The sequence below is a fragment of the Bison bison genome, unplaced genomic scaffold (genome assembly GCF_000754665.1).
Source record: "Bison bison bison isolate TAMUID 2011002044 unplaced genomic scaffold, Bison_UMD1.0 scf7180017864452, whole genome shotgun sequence".
Classification (NCBI taxonomy): Eukaryota; Metazoa; Chordata; class Mammalia; order Artiodactyla; family Bovidae; genus Bison; species Bison bison.
In genome coordinates, this window is record NW_011495014.1 from 889,761 (window position 1) to 905,500 (window position 15,740).

Consider the following 15,740-nt stretch of genomic DNA (forward strand, 5'->3'; position numbering starts at 1 on the left):
CTTCCAAGGAATAAGCATCTTTTAATTTGATGGCTGCAATCACCATCTGCAGTGATTTTGGAGGCCAGAAAAATAAAGTCTGACACTGTTTCCACTGTTTCCTCATCTATTTGCCATGAAATGATGGGACCAGATGCCATGATCTTTTTCTTTAAGCCAACTTTTTCACTCTCCTCTTTCACTTTCATCAAGAGGGTCTTTAGTTCTTCTTCACTTTTTGCCATAAGAGTGGTGTCATCTGCATATCTGAGGTGATTGATATTTCTCCCGGCAATCTTGATTCCAGCTTGTGTTTCTTCCAGTCCAGCGTTTCTCATGATGTACTCTGCATATAAGTTAAATAAACAGGGTGACAATATACAGCCTTGACGTACTCCTTTTCCTATTTGGAACCAGTCTGTTGTTTCATGTCCCATTCTAACTGTTGCTTCCTGACCTGCATACAGATTTCTCAAGAGGCAGGTCAGGTAGTCTGGTATTCCCATCTCTTTCAGAATTTTCCACAGTTTATTGTGATCCACACAGTCGAAGGCTTTGGCATAGTCAATAAAGCAGAGATAGATGTTTTTCTGAAACTCCCTTGCTTTTTCCATGATCCAGCAGATGTTGGCAATTTGATCTCTGGTTCCTCTGCCTTTTCTAAAACCAGCTTGAATATCTGGAAGTTCACGGTTCACATATTGCTGAAGCCTGGCATGGAGAATTTTGAGCATTACTTTACTAGCGTGTGAGATGAGCACAATTGTGCGGTAGTTTGAGCATTCTTTGGCATTGCCTTTCTTTGGGATTGGAATGAAAACTGACCTTTTCCAGTCCTGTGGCCACTGCTGAATTTTCCAAATTTGCTGGCATATTGAGTGCAGCACTTTCACGGCATCATCTTCCAGGATTTCAAATAGCTCAACTGGAATTCCATCACCTCCACTAGCTTTGTTCGTAGTGATGCTTTCTAAGGGCCACTTGACTTCTCATTCCAGGATGTCTGGCTCTAGGTCAGTGATCACACCATCATGATTATCTGGGTTGTGAAGATTTTTTTTGTGTGTAGTTCTTCTGTGTATTCTTGCCACCTCATACTATCTTCTGCTTCTGTTAGGTCCATACCATTACTGTCCTTTATCGAGCCCATCTTTGTATGAAATGTTCCCTTGGTATCTCTAATTTTCTTGGAGAGATCTCTAGTCTTTCCCATTCTGTTGTTTTCCTCTATTTCTTTGCATTGATCGCTGAGGAAGGCTTTCTTATCTCTGCTTTCTATTCTTTGGAGCTCTGCATTCAGATGCTTATATCTTTCCTTTTCTCCTTTGCTTTTCGCTTCTCTTCTTTTCACAGCTATTTGTAAGGCCTCCTCAGACTGCCATTTTGCTTTTTTGCATTTCTTTTCCATGGGGATGGTCTTGATCCCTGTCTTCTGTACAATGTCACGAGCCTCTGTCTATAGTTCATCAGGCACTCTGTCTATCAGATCTAGTCCCTTAAATCTATTTCTCACTTCCACTGTATAATCGTAAGGGATTTGATTTAGGTCATACCTGAATGGTCTAGTGGTTTTCCCTACTTTCTTCAATTTAAGTCTGAATTTGGCAATGAGAAGTTCATGATCTGAGCCACAGTCAGCTCCCAGTCTTGTTTTTGCTGACTGTATAGAGCTTCTCCATCTTTGGCTGCAAAGAACATAATCAATCTGATTTCAATGTTGACCATCTGGTGATGTCCATGTGTAGAATCTTCTCTCGTGTTATTGGAAGAGGGTATTTACTATGACCAGTGAGTTCTCTTGTCAAAACTCTATTAGCCTTTGCCCTGCTTCTTTCTATAATCCAAGGCCAAATTTGCCTGTTACTCCAGGTGTTTCTTGACTTCATACTTTTGCATTCCAGTCCCCTGTAATGAAAAGGACATCTTTTTTGGGTTTTAGTTCAATACACAAAGTATAGTTATCCCTAATGTCTTTTAGGACAGATGCTTTCTTCTTTTAAGTAGGCAGGTAAGTGAGGTGAGTCATCATTCTGGAAAGCTCCAGATTCCTAAAACCTTTCAGAAGATTTTCCTATAGGAGGTTCAGTCCAAGACCCATGGGTTCTTAAAAAACTGATTCATCGTGTTGTGAAATGATTCATCTGGGAATTAAAATGAGAAAAAAGCCAAGTGTAGAATATCTGACAATAAGACCTGAGGTTAAAATCGTAGTCACTTCTGATGTTCTGTTTAATTGCCCTGAAGTTAACTAATGGTTATTTTTAAGATATTTTGTCAGCTGTGCCATTAATGCTGAGTAGATGTATATGGTAAAATAACTGAGATAATTTTTTTATGTTTACGGCTGTGTTACTGTGAAGCAACTGCCCTTCTCCAGATGATCCATCTGTTGTCAAAACAGATTATCAAAAAATGGTTCTTTAATTTTTCTGAGTGAGTTTTGTATTATGTATTTATTCCATGTAATTCTGGATTATAGTTTAAGCTTCAACCTAGATGTAACTTAATCTGGATATAGTTTGTTCTTCTGAGTGTTAGTTCTAACATATGTATAGCTCTCGGAGAGGAAGTACTGGTAACAGCAATAATAGTAACACGAATAATAACCGTGATAGCTAATCTCTGTTGAGCTTAATTTAGGCAAATACTGTGCTAAGTGCCTGACTGATATTTTCTCATTGTATCATTACAAAATCCTTACAAGGCCGGTACTATTCTGTCTCCATATTGCGGATGAGAGACTGAGGTGCATAGAATGTAAGTAATTTATGGGGAGTCTGACAGCTGTTAAAGTGTAAGTGTAGGGATGTGTATAGAGGCAGTCTGACTCTAAAGCTGATGCTTAAAAATAGTGTTCATTCCTGCCTCCACATTATATGTTGTTACTTTACAAATATATTGGCGTCAGGATCTATTACTCTTTTCAAGGTCTGTACACTAAGACTGCACGGCAACACTGCCTTCCATGAAACCATCATTGTTCTTTAGAGGAAGATGCAATTCTTATCTTGAATTTCAGTGCTAGCCTGAGGTTCTGGAATCAGCACAGCCCTTCAGTAGGGCCCGGCCGATTACATTTCTCCCAGAATTGGAGTCATTACTCACACACAGTTTTGCCCTTTTGGTTATGAAGCCTGCAAATCCTGGCTTTAAAAATCTCAATTAAATGTGATCATCTCCACACAATCCCTCTCCAACATGACTGGTATTTCTTGTAGATATAAGCTCCTCAAAGAAATGGCGTTTGCTTATTTAAAATTTTCCCTTTCATTTTCCAGGTTTTACAGCTGCACTCTGTCAGCTTAAGCTTGCATTTGAAATTGACTTTAAAAGCCCAGATTCCCTTTTCCAAGACCTCTTATTTCTAAGCCAATTAGATAACATCATACTGTGGGGATTTTCTGAAGTGTGCCCACTGAAACAAGGCAGCCACCTGCCTTTCTGAGGTCTAATCTGCTGGCTTTCATTGTTTCGTAAGATGACTTCAGGGTACCGACACGGTCTGGAGCTGTGTGCAGATTGCTCAATCGTTGAGTTATGTTGTCCCTAGTGGAGCCTAGGCCACATGTTGTTCCTACTGAATATCAGGTTGCAGGAGAGCATGGGAAGCGGTCTGAAGTTCTTCGGAATCACTAGGGTGGACTGAGTTCCCTTTCATTCTCATACTAATGAGTTTTCTGGAAGTTATAATGAAGGAGCACTTTGAACATCCAACCTACGTAACTTCTGCCAGAGTCACCTTTTTAAAATCGTTTTTCATATGTTGTTTATCTGCCCAGTGTGAACACACAGTCCCAGTTTTCACCCGTTTTAATGCAGAAAGGCAACATGTTATACGGTTCTTTATCTTGGGTTTTTTCACTGAATTTATTCCCATGTGTGTATACAACTTCCCCATCCTTTTGTACTGCTACCTAATATTCTTTTACAAGACATATGATTCATTTATCCAGTTCCCGATTATTGGAAATCTGGATGCTTGCAAACTTTTGCCATACAAACATCGTTTCATTAATTTTTTGTGTATACATGTCATGTTTGCATGTATTTTAAGTTTTTCTGTAGGCTAAATACTCAGAAATACAGGGTCAGAGGGTGTATGTGTATATATCGTGGGTAGATATCACCCAGTCATCTTCTAAATCATTGTGGTTTTTAAAACTCTCATCTCTCATTACTCTGCAGTCAGGATGCTAGGCTTCAGCTAAACTAATTAGTGGTCCTGGTAAATAGGATAAAGATTTTCACCTGTTTCCTAACTGTCTCAAAACATCCTTTCCTTCTATTCCTTCCACTCTGAGGACTGAGTTCAGCTGCTCAGTCATGTCTGACTCTTTGTGACCTGGTGGACTGCAGCATGCCAGGCTTGCCTGTCCTTTACTATCTCCTGGAGCTTGCTCAAACTCATGTCCTTTGAGTTGGTGATGCCATCCAACCATCTCATCCTCTGTCACCCTCTTCTCCTTCCACTCTACACCTTCACAAATCCTTCCCAAACACTCAGGAAACCCTTCTCTCTTATGGGCTCACAGTTGCACAGTTTGCTGTTGCTCTTCTTTTCTGATTTATGGCATGTGCACACTCGACTCCCTTTTGAAGCTCCATCTTATGCTGCTTGCAACTGAATTGCTTCTTTTGCAAAGTCTGACCTTTCCAGCCAGATTATCAGCAGGTTGAGGGTTCTTAGCTTTCATTTTCACATTTTGTGTACTTCTTACTGCCTAGGACAGTGCTCTGCACATTGTGGGCTTCTTTTCTAAGCTTCTGACAAAAACAGATACAGTGTTTCAGTTAAAAGCTAATAACATCTGCTTTTTATGAGAAAAAAATGAAAAGCGCCAGATGTAGAAAAACTCCCTGACCTGTCACTGCCCAGTGATAACTACTCTTGACGTGTTGTTACACATCCATCCTGCTTATGAATAAATATACAGATAGATGTGATGTACCATTTTACACATGACCTCACACTATTCCAGTGATGAAGTACCTTGGTTTTCTTCAATAAAAAATTTGTATCTTCTCCCATGTCACCTGGTAGCATTCTAATTGTTAACAGCTGTATCGTAGTTTCTACACTCACACAGCTTAGTTCATTTAAGCAGTACTGAACTGATGGACACTTGTGGCTTGTAGTTTTCTCTCTGGGTCAATGCATCTGTCAGTACTAGTGTGATGATCTCTTGAGATAAGGTAAAGTCTTGGAAATGAAAGAACTGCATTAAAGCATGGATATACCTTATGGGATCTAAATAATTACCTTTAGAAGAGAAGAAAATTTAAAGCAGTGTTGAATATTTTCCTAGACACCTGTCAAATTCTAATAGTTAGCTGTGGCCTTCAGTACAGCATTCAGTCATCAAAAAGTATCATGAAATATTAGACATAAATCAAAGGAAAAAAAATCTCAAAGAGGTACTCCAGGAGAAACAACCTTTGCATGTATTTGTGAGTGTACAAATGAATCATTGCTCTCTGCCTTTCTTCCTGCTGGGCAGTGAGTACCTGTCTTTCTCCTTCCATAAACTATTTAGGGAAGCTTGTCTAATTTAGAATATCATAAAAGCATTTTCTCTCCTGTCAAGGTACAGAGAGGAGCAGTGTTTTCTGTTTCTTGGAGAACAGTTTGCTTAGGAAAGTACACAATCTGATGAAAGAGGCTGCAGCTGTGGGCTATTTTGAAGCTTACTTGAAAACACTTTGGTATGTTTATTTCTTTACTACTCCACTTGATTTCAGAAAAGATTGAGATATTTTGCAAAGATGCAAACAATTGACCAGATAAAATTTATTTGGTAGATGACTAAAAGGAGGTAAAGGGAAAGTGAGGGTAAGAAAGTACATAGAAAGCCAAGAGTAAGGTTAGTTCACGAAATACACACAAGATGAAATTGCCATCTTTGAAGTTCTAGAAGAGTTGCACGTGGGCAGTTTGGTATGGTTCAGTCACAAGATTAAGTCCTGTGTACTCACTCCAGTTGGCCTCAGATTTGGCCTTGAGCTGGCACATTGGGTTGTAACCTCATCTTATTATGATTAGAACACAACCCTCCTACTCAGAAGAAGTTCAGATGTTACTGATTTGGGGGCCCAAGTGACAGTGCACCTAGAGAAGAGACTTACGCAGTGTGAATTCATGAAGTAGAATTTCCCATCTGGAAAGGCCTTTAGGAGGTCATCCGGTTCTCCCTCCTTAGGATGGTGTGAGGCCTTGCAGATGTGTCGTGCTCTTAAGGGGGCTCTGCGGGGCGCCGAGTCTGCACACGACCAGGAACTTCAGCCAGTTGCTTCTGCTCTCCAAGCCACAGTTTCTTTGTGTACCAAACAGGAGTGAGGGCTGGTTCTTACCTCATGGGATCGCCATGAAGATTAAGTGAGGTGATGCTAGAGGGGGAGGTGTAAATCAGAACAGTGAGACCCCACCTGGTGCCCAGGAGGATGGCTGTAACCAGGAAGACTGATGCAACAAGCTTTAGTGAGGATGTGGGGCCATTGGAAGCCTCAGACGCTCCTGATGGGCATGTAAAATGGGCAGCTGCTTCGGGAAATCCTCAGAACTTAACACATGATCCAGAAATGCCACTCAGATATGTGGTGAGGAGAAAACACCAGAACTTGTACACAAATGTTAATGGCAGCATTATTCTTAAGTGCCCAAATTGGAAACAACCCAAATGTCATCAGCTAATGAATGGAAAAAAGGGCAGTGTACTGCATGTTTCTGTTTAGGTGAAATGCCCAGAAAAGGCAAGTGATTCGAGACAGAAAGTAGATGAGTGATTGTCTAGGACTGGAGGCTGTGCAGGAAATAGGGAATAACTGCTACTGGACATGGAGTTTCTTTGGGGGGTGATAACATTTGCCTAAAATTGATTGTGGTGATGGTTGCTCTATGACTTATACTTTTTAAATAGATGAATTGTGTCATAGGTGAATTATATCTAAAGAGAAGGAAATGGCAACCCACTGCAGTATTCTTGCCTGGAGAATGCCATGGACAGAGGAGCCTGGCAGGCTACAGTCGATGGGGTCACAAGAGTCAGATATGACTTAGTGACTAAACCACCACCAAAGCTATATGTATATGGCCACATGCACACACACACAGGATAATGCACAGCGAAGTTCTTAGTGTAGTGAAATAAGCCGTATACTAGGTAAATACTCAATAAAGGTAGGCTTTTCTTTTTCGAACAAGTGATGAAACTGTTTGAAACACCTTATCCTGGATCGGGTGGCTCCCCGGCCTAACCCAGAGCCCAGTTCTCCTAGAAGTAAATCAGAGTTCTCTCCTTCTACAGGAGAGCAGCTGTAGAGGCCCTGTGGCTCCATCTAACATGGTCTTGGATTATTTTGACTTCAGATGACTTTCATTTGGCCTTGAACCTTGCCACTGTAAAAAGACTTTTGAGTTTCCCAATTGTGGATGCAATATAAACCTTGAAAGAGTCAGCAAATTTTTCAATTAGCCATGATGAACTGCTTGAATTGATTCATGGCTCTGTCTGCTATTGACTTTTCAGAGACTGATTAGCCTGCCTCAGAGTTTCCAGGCTCTCAGCTTTTTAACTTTTTCTCCATGCAGGCTGTCTTTGGCCATTTCACTTTCCAAACTTCTCTCTCAAAATAGGCTGGGCAATCAAAAGCATTGGAGGTTTCTCCATCGTCTCTCAAGGTTTCTTGGTAACAAGTAGAGTCGGTATAAAATGAAATTTTGGTTTCCTATTACAGTTTTTTTTAATGTTTATATCATTTTTTTAAGTTTTTTTTCTTTTTTGGCCTCTGCATCTGGATATTGCCAAGTCATTGTGACATGAAGAAATTATGAAGCTTGTTATCAACCTGATATTCTCAATCCAGTGAAAATTTTCTTTGTGTGTGAAGCATGCCAACATTTATTCACCAAGCTGATAGATCAGGGTTTAGATGCTCCCTACCTGATTCTACAATGGGATGCCAGGAAAATAAAGCAATGGGCCTCTCCATTCTCCAGAATCTGTCAGGGCAACTTAGATTATGCTCTAGGGGTACAAAGAAGAGACAGGAGAGAATACACTGGCCACATCAGACTTTCAACCTCATGGAAGCCTCCCTGTTTGGTTCAGATGTTCGCGGTGAAGACACATGACACATTGAGAAGTGAGCCAGGGGAAGGCAAAGGGAAATCCAATCAGTTCTAGGCACCACTGTGACCTTTTTCACCCCCAGGACCTCAAGAGTAAAAGGGCAGGGCAGGCAGAACCTAGATGGGAGAGGGAACTTGCTGATTGTAGCCACGTCACTTAAACTCTTCAGACTTCAAGATGTGCAACTCCCAAGTTCAAAGCACTGGTGATTTTCCCTTCAAGGATGCGCTGGGTAACCTGATTCAAACTCAAAATACCTTTCTCCAGCATGAATGGCTAAGTAGGGTGGAAGTGGGGGGATGGTCCAGAAGTCGTCACTGTCCAGGCTGTGCAGGGACTGCACCAGGATGGTGGCTGACTGGCCAAAATCCACGAATATGACCACTGCCCAGGAGTCCACATGGTCCAGCACCCTGCACCTGTTCTAGGCTCGTCCCTAATCGCCCAGGTGGTACTCGCCAGACCGGGGGTCCTGTGATGTACTGCCAAGTCGTGCAGGTAGGTCTGCTGCTGCTCCGCCTCGGCCAGGGCACTGAACAGGGCCTGCATGTTCTGCTGCAGAGTCTCGGTGATGTGCATGGCCCAGAAGAAGGGGGTTTGAGGGACAGTACTGGTCACCAGCAGCCCCACCTCCCTGCTGATGCTGGGGATGGTGGCCAGCCAGCCCAGGTCTCGGAAACATTCCCTCAGGAGCAGCACCAAGAAGGACCCTCTCATTTCCATGGGAACTGCAGAGAAGCTTGTCTTGGGTTTCTCTGTCTCACAGGGCTCAACAGAAGCCTTAGGAGTGAGCTGTGGACAAGCAGTGGTTCTGGCAAATCTTTGAGCAGAGGGCGTCTCCGAAATCGGCAGTGCGTGGGGCCGCTCAGTCACGGCAGGGATCCTCTTGGGAGACCTGTTGTCAGGATTCACGTACAGCTTTCGTTTGTGGCAGTGCTTCCCATTCGGTACTGGATTGCAAGTGCAGTCTGTGCACAGAGCCCAGATCTATGAACGCGAAGCGTGTGCAGCCATTCTGGACTCTGTGGACAGGGAGAGGGCTGAAGTCCTTTAGAAGGCATTGGATTTCCTCCTCAGAATATTATGTGTGTATATATATATTCTTCTCATATTCTTTTCTGTTATGGTTTATTATAGGATATTGACTATTGTTCCCCATGCTGTACAGTAGGGTTTTGTTATTTATCCATTCTATATATATTGGGTTGGCCACAAAGTTCCTTTGGGTTTTTCTGTAGTATCTTACGTAAGAATCTGAATGAACTTTGTGGCCAACCCGGTAATAGTTTGCATCTGCTAATTCCAAACTCCCAATCCATCACTCCGCCACCTGCCATCCACCTTGGCAGCCACAAGTCTGTGCTGTATGTCTGTGAGCCAGTTTCTGTTTTGTAAATAAGTTCACCTGTGTCGTAGTTTCGATCCCACATATAAGTGATGTCATGTGGTATTTGTCTTTCTCCTTCTGACTTATTTCATCTACTGTCATATCCATGTTGCTGCAAATGGTCAACTGAGAACGTGTCCTTGATGGTATCCCAGTCAGGAGTACAAGGCATATCCACCCCTCAGGTTCAGCATCTGGGAGGCAGCAGGCCCACAGTCTTGTTGCCATAGATAAACTAGCCAAGATAGCATGTGATGAAGTCCAATAGGTGTAGTTTCAAAATCACCTTGTGATAGGTGGAGATTTCTAATCTTCCTGTAAGAGGAAATAAAAGATACTAGATAACAATGATTGTGCAGACCTTGAATGAGAAAATTCAAGTGTACCTTGAGTGTATACTTAACAGTTGTCCTTTCTCATGCCCTCTTTCCTTTGCAACAAATATTTATTTCGATTATTAAAATAAGTGCACTTGATAAAAAAGATCAAACATTTGTTGATGCTTACAATATGCTAGCCACTATTCTAGGTTGGGATACTTGAAGAGTAAAGATGAATAAATCTGGTGAGGACTTCGGGTTGTCTTACACAGTTGTTTCAATTACCCTACATGAATTTTGAGAAAGGGTTAGTGTTAGCTTGCTGTGAGACTTCCAATAAATATTATAATTCAGCTTTGATGAGGCTCTTATTTTTGAGACTCTTATCCATTGTACCTATTTGCACAGCTCTCGTAGGTGTTGGAGACAGGTTTGTAAAATGAAAAGCATACAGGAAGAACTCAGTAAATGCTGAATTTAGCACCTTTATTGACCATGATTCTATCGCATATTGCAAAGCAGAATCATTGGACATAAATTCTGGCATAAATTCAAGCATTTACTGACTGTATGACTTCTTTCATTCTACTGCTCTTGGTTGGATATCTAAAGTGTGCCAGTTAGGGTCCAAGGTTCTGGAATTCAGGGATCAACAAGCTGGGCAATGTGTCTGTTCTGTGGAACCTACATAAGGAGGACTCCTCTGTGAAGAGGATCTGAAAATGCATGTGATTTAGTGAAAATGTGGTATAGACACATGAATACTTATGTGCGTGTATATTTTTGGAAGGAGTATTTCTGTTTCAGATAGATATGGAAGAATTTTTGTGTCATTAAAAAGCAGTCAGCAATGATGTAGTGGGCTTCCCTTATAGCTCAGTTGGTAAAGCATTTGCCTGCAATGTGGGAGACTTGGGTTCAATTCCTGGGTCAGGAAGTTCTCCTGGAGAAGGAAATGGCAACCTACTCTAATATTCTTGCCTGGAGAATCCCATGTACAGAGGAGCCTGGCAGGCCACAGTTCATGGGATCACAAGAGTTGGACATGACTTAGCGTTACTTTCTTTCTCTCTTTAATGATGTAGTAGAATGCTAACATTTTCAAAGACTTTATCTCTGGTTGCATTGTATCACCTGGATAGTTTCGAGTGCTGGAGAAATGGTCTACTTGGTGGTACTTGTCAACTTTAACCCAGGCTGGTGTTAGGAAACCAAGCTTAGTAGGTCAAGGACACAGAGGCATGTGTTAAGACATGGTCCTACAATAATAAGTTTATAGCTTGTTCTCTCTCCCTTGTGGTCATTTGGGGCACAATTATATCCTTTGCAAGATTTTTTCTATGCTCACTGATTCAACAAAGATATTTATAAGAGTATAATTCAGAATTTAAATATAGAAAAGTTCTCATAAGGGAGTTTATCTTTAATTCAGACATTGTATCATTAATACTTTAAATCTCATTATAACATTATAACCTGAGTGCCACATCTTTCTTCTTGTATGGAGACTTTAGAGAACAGTTCTGGCCTGATGCCATCTTCATCCACTCATTTATTAACTGTGTTCATAATGATGAGCTCACATATCCAAAAATAGTCATATCAGGCTGGATGTTTCTAAGAAAATTGGTAAGTCTGTGGCAGGTTTTAAAACTCCTTGTATTTGGATAGAGTCTACAGTGATTCATTTTCTGGGGGTTCTTGAGGCTGAGGACATGCCCAATTTTTGTTTTTTTCTGGAGTAGAATTCATGACCAAGCAGCCTTTTTTGAATACCTGCTAAATCTGGAAGCACTGGACTAAAAACGTTTTATACATGTCGTCTCCTTTGTCCTCATTATAACCTAATGAGGTAGGTGTTGTATCAGTTTTGCCGGTGAAGAGAGGGACCTTTAGGGTGAGTATTGATATCCAGTGAGTGGTTGGGTTGGAACTTAGCCTCAAATCTGTCTGATACAAAAGCCCTTTGGTTGGCAACTGCTATGTTGTGCTGTCACCTAGTGGAAAAATACTAATTTCATCTTTGTTCTTTTCTTTATTTCCCAAATTTTCTATAATGTGAATCAATTTTATATTCCAATAATCTCAACCAATATCATTAAAATGTGTATTGTAGTGAAATTAGATTAAAAAACATTCTTCTCTGTGATGTGAAAAATATAAAACTACATGAATCTTAATATTATAACCCTATATTTAACAGTTAGATAATATAATTAATGTTTAAAATAAAACATAGTAGATACACATTAAGGTTTCTGCTTCAGTTATTTTTCTTGGGAAAATAGCATTTATTGATTAAAGAGCTTTATCCCAGATAATAAAATTGATTATTTTATTTCATTGTCATCATGATTGGGACAAGGACAAGAAAAGCATTTCCTTCCTCTTTGTAGTAGACATTTATGTATATGGAAAGATTATGGGTAATGGTAAGGGAGTTTTGTGATTAAAGGGAGAACATGGCTAGAGGACTCAGTAAAGGTTTCTGATAATAGTGGGGATTTGAGCATTTTTCCCCCCTCTTCTTTCTCTTGCCCTACCAATATAATTCCCTAGAGAAGGAAATGGCGACCCACTGCAGTATTCTAGGCCTGGAGAATCCCGTGGACAGAGGAGCCTGGCGGGCTACAGTCCATAGGATTGCAAAGAGTTGGACATGACTGAGCAGCTAAACCACCACCAGTATAATTTGATCTTAGGAGCAGTTATCAATACTATGGGAGACAAATTAATTTAGATAATTAAATCAGCTTATTTTAGGCTGTTTATTTAACCTTCCACTCCACCACCACTGGAAAGAGGAACCTGGTGGGCTGCAGTTCACGGGGTCGCGAAGTGTCAGACACCACTGAAGTGACTAAGCACACACACATGCACACACACGGAGCACGTGCCTCCCCACTCCCAAAACATCCATCCTTTTTGGCTAGTCACAGTGAATCCTGGGAGTTTTTGCCTCATTTGGTCTTGAGTAGGACCTGACAGTCTGCATTTTTAATGAAGGATCTAGGTAAGTTGTATGATCAGGCATAAAAAAATGAAGAGAAGCAGTAGAAAATGAGATTTTAAAGTTGGATTAGGTCCAGAATCTTCCCTGGTGGCTCAGAGGGTAAAGCGTCTGCCTGCAATGTAGGAGACCTTGGTTCGATCCCTGGGTCGGGAAGATCCCCTGGAGAAGGAAATGGCAACCCACTCCAGTATTCTTGCCTGGAGAATCCCATGGACAGAGGAGCCTAGTGGGCTACAGTCCACGGGATTGCAAAGAGTCGGACACGACTGAGCGACTTCACTTCACTTTAGGTCCAGAATATGAAGAGCCTTGAGTCCTAATCCATGGATTTTGGAGGTGGTGCTCTAAGGTGTGAGGAGCCAATGAAGGGCACCCTGGAAGCAGGGAGGCAGCTGTGGAATTTGGATTGGAAAAGTGGAGAGTCGTGGGCAGCCTGAAGGAGGAGCCATGGGCCAGCAGAAGCTGTTAAAGACCTTGAGGCATGAGTCAGTGCAGGTTTCAGCTAGGACCATGGCAGAGGTGTGGGGAGGAAAGGACATGAGTCAGCACTATTAAAACATCAGAGTTGAAAGATCTTGGCGAATGATGGAGAGAGGAGCAAATCACACAAGGCAGATGCTGGAAAGACACTGAGGCCATGTGGGCAGAAGGGTGGAAGTTGAGGAGGGGAAAGAGGTGCCAGGCTTGTTGCCATCTATTGGAGTGTGAAGCTCTATTGGGACTTCAGTTTGAGGAAGACAGAACTGTGGGACTCAGTAGAGACCACGACCGAAAGAGCTGTATTTAGCAGTCCTCTCCATGGAGGCTGTTGTGGAGACCACATGGTCAGGTGAGATTGCTAAGGAGGATGTTACAGGGACCGTGGTGAAGTCCTTGGGGAGCAGTAATGGGCCAGGTGGAGGACAAAGGGAAAGAAAGTGCCATCACAGGAGCCAGGAAGGTGGAAGTGGTCAGCGGTTTTGATTTCTGCAGTGAGGGGAAGGAAAATGAGGTCTTCTCAAAGGACATTGGATTTAGCTCAGTTTTAGCAGTAAGGGGAGAAGCTGGATATTCAGATTTAATGAGTAAAGAGATGGTAAGGAAGTGCTAGTGGGTAATTTTTCAAAGCTTGATGGGAAAGGGCAGTAGGAGTCTGTCATAGCTTGGGGGTTGAGAAAATTTTGAGGTCAGTGGAGACTTGTGTATGTTCAGAGGCTCCATGCAGAGGAGGCATGGTGTACGACCCAGAGGACTCTAGAGGGTGGTGATTCTAAAGACACTGGCTTTTCATGTATCAAGTTCCAGGACTGTGCTGGAGTCCATAGGTAAGACAGCCATCATCTGTAAGTATCCCAAGAGAAGAATGAAAGTTGATAGTAAGGGGGGAAGGGATAGTTAGGGAGTTTGGGATCGACAGGTCCACCCTGCGATGTTTAAAATGGATAATCAACAAGGACCTACTGTATAGCACAGGGAACTCTGCTCAATGTTATGTGGCAGCCTGGACAGGAGGGGAGTTTGGGGGAGAATGGATACATGTCTGTGTATGGCTGGGTCACACTGCTGTGCACCTGAAACTATTACAACATTGTTAATCGGCTATACTCCAATATAAAATAAAAAGTTAAAAATGTTGACAGTGAGATTTGAGCCTGGGCGACTCAGGGGTGGTGGCTGCACAGTCGAGGGGAGGCCTTGGACAGGAAACCACATCTGGAGCATCAGGGTCAGCACTGGGAGGGAACGATGCATGGACGCCAAGGTGTGTTGAGGAGAGCGAGGTGGCGAGGACTTCATCGAGGACACAGTGCTTTCATTGTCTTGTGGAGGATGTGTGTTCTTTTGCCAGTCAGCAAGGTAGCTTATCTCAGGTGGGGAGCCTTCCTGGGCAAATGCTTGAAAATGTATTGGAAGAGCAAAATTGTTTGTGTGATTGAAGTCAAGGAAAGTTGGAGGGGTGGATAAGAGCCAGAACAAAAAATGTCTTATGTGTCTTGATGAGTTTAGGTTTTTGCGTTTTTTGCCTCCCTCCCCCTACCCCCTGCCAGCTTTGGGGAACTTTTGATAAGAATTTAAGCAGAGAGGGAATTTCCTGGTGGTCCAGTGTTTCAGACTCAGTGTTTTTACTGCCGCGGCCTGGGTTCAGTCCTCAGTTGGGGAACTATTATTATAATAAGATCCCACAAGCCCCCGCACTGCAGCCAAAAATAAATAAATAAAAAGAATTTAAGAAGAGATGTGCAATGATCTAGTTTGCCTTTTAGGAAAACCATCCTGGCCGCATTGTGGACAGTGGTTTAGGAGCAAGACTGGCTGCAGCAGCCAGGTTGGAAGGCTGGTGTTTAGTCCAGGTGAGAATCAGTGGAGGATAAAGGTAGATACTTGGAAGCAGGAGATACTTGGATGGAACTGAGGATTTGCAAGGTTTCCATGAAGATGGAGCTTGAGAGGGTGGGAAGGGAGAGGAGGAGATGTCAGGAAAAGCTGAGGTTGACTTCCTTTCTGACGTTGAGTTTGGCAGGTAGGAAACCTTTGCTGGGAATGACACCAAATGTTTAGAATGTGGTAAACCTTGTGGGATGTCTCGTCTCAAATGGAGGGAGAGTAGACCAGGGTCTGTATCTGCAGATCACGGGAGGGTGTGGCCTGGAGAGAGAAACATGGACACGCTGAGCACAAGAGCAATGGCTGAGACCAGCGTGCAGAACAAATCCCAGGGCATGGCTCCTGCACATGTGCAGAGCCTCTTGCCTCAAGCATTAATGATCCATTTTCTGAGTGCCTTCCACCTTTCCAGTCTTAGCTGTCTTCCAGGTTAGCCACTGGACTCTTAGTGGCATTAGGCAGGAAAAGAAAAACAATGATGGCATCCACATATACTTCGTTTTACTACCGATTAGCAGATGTGATGAGAGGTTTGGATCCTTAGAAGAAGA

General features: G+C 42.4%; 1 protein-coding gene and 1 pseudogene across 2 annotated transcripts in view; one reads left to right on the forward strand and one right to left on the reverse strand.

Annotated features, from left to right (window-relative positions):
* The window catches only part of STK39 (serine threonine kinase 39), a 317,449-nt gene that overhangs the window by 154,140 nt on the left and 147,569 nt on the right, over positions 1–15,740 (forward strand). The gene's annotated exons all lie outside the window — the stretch shown is intronic.
* LOC105002416 lies at positions 7,048–9,183 on the reverse strand (annotated as a pseudogene).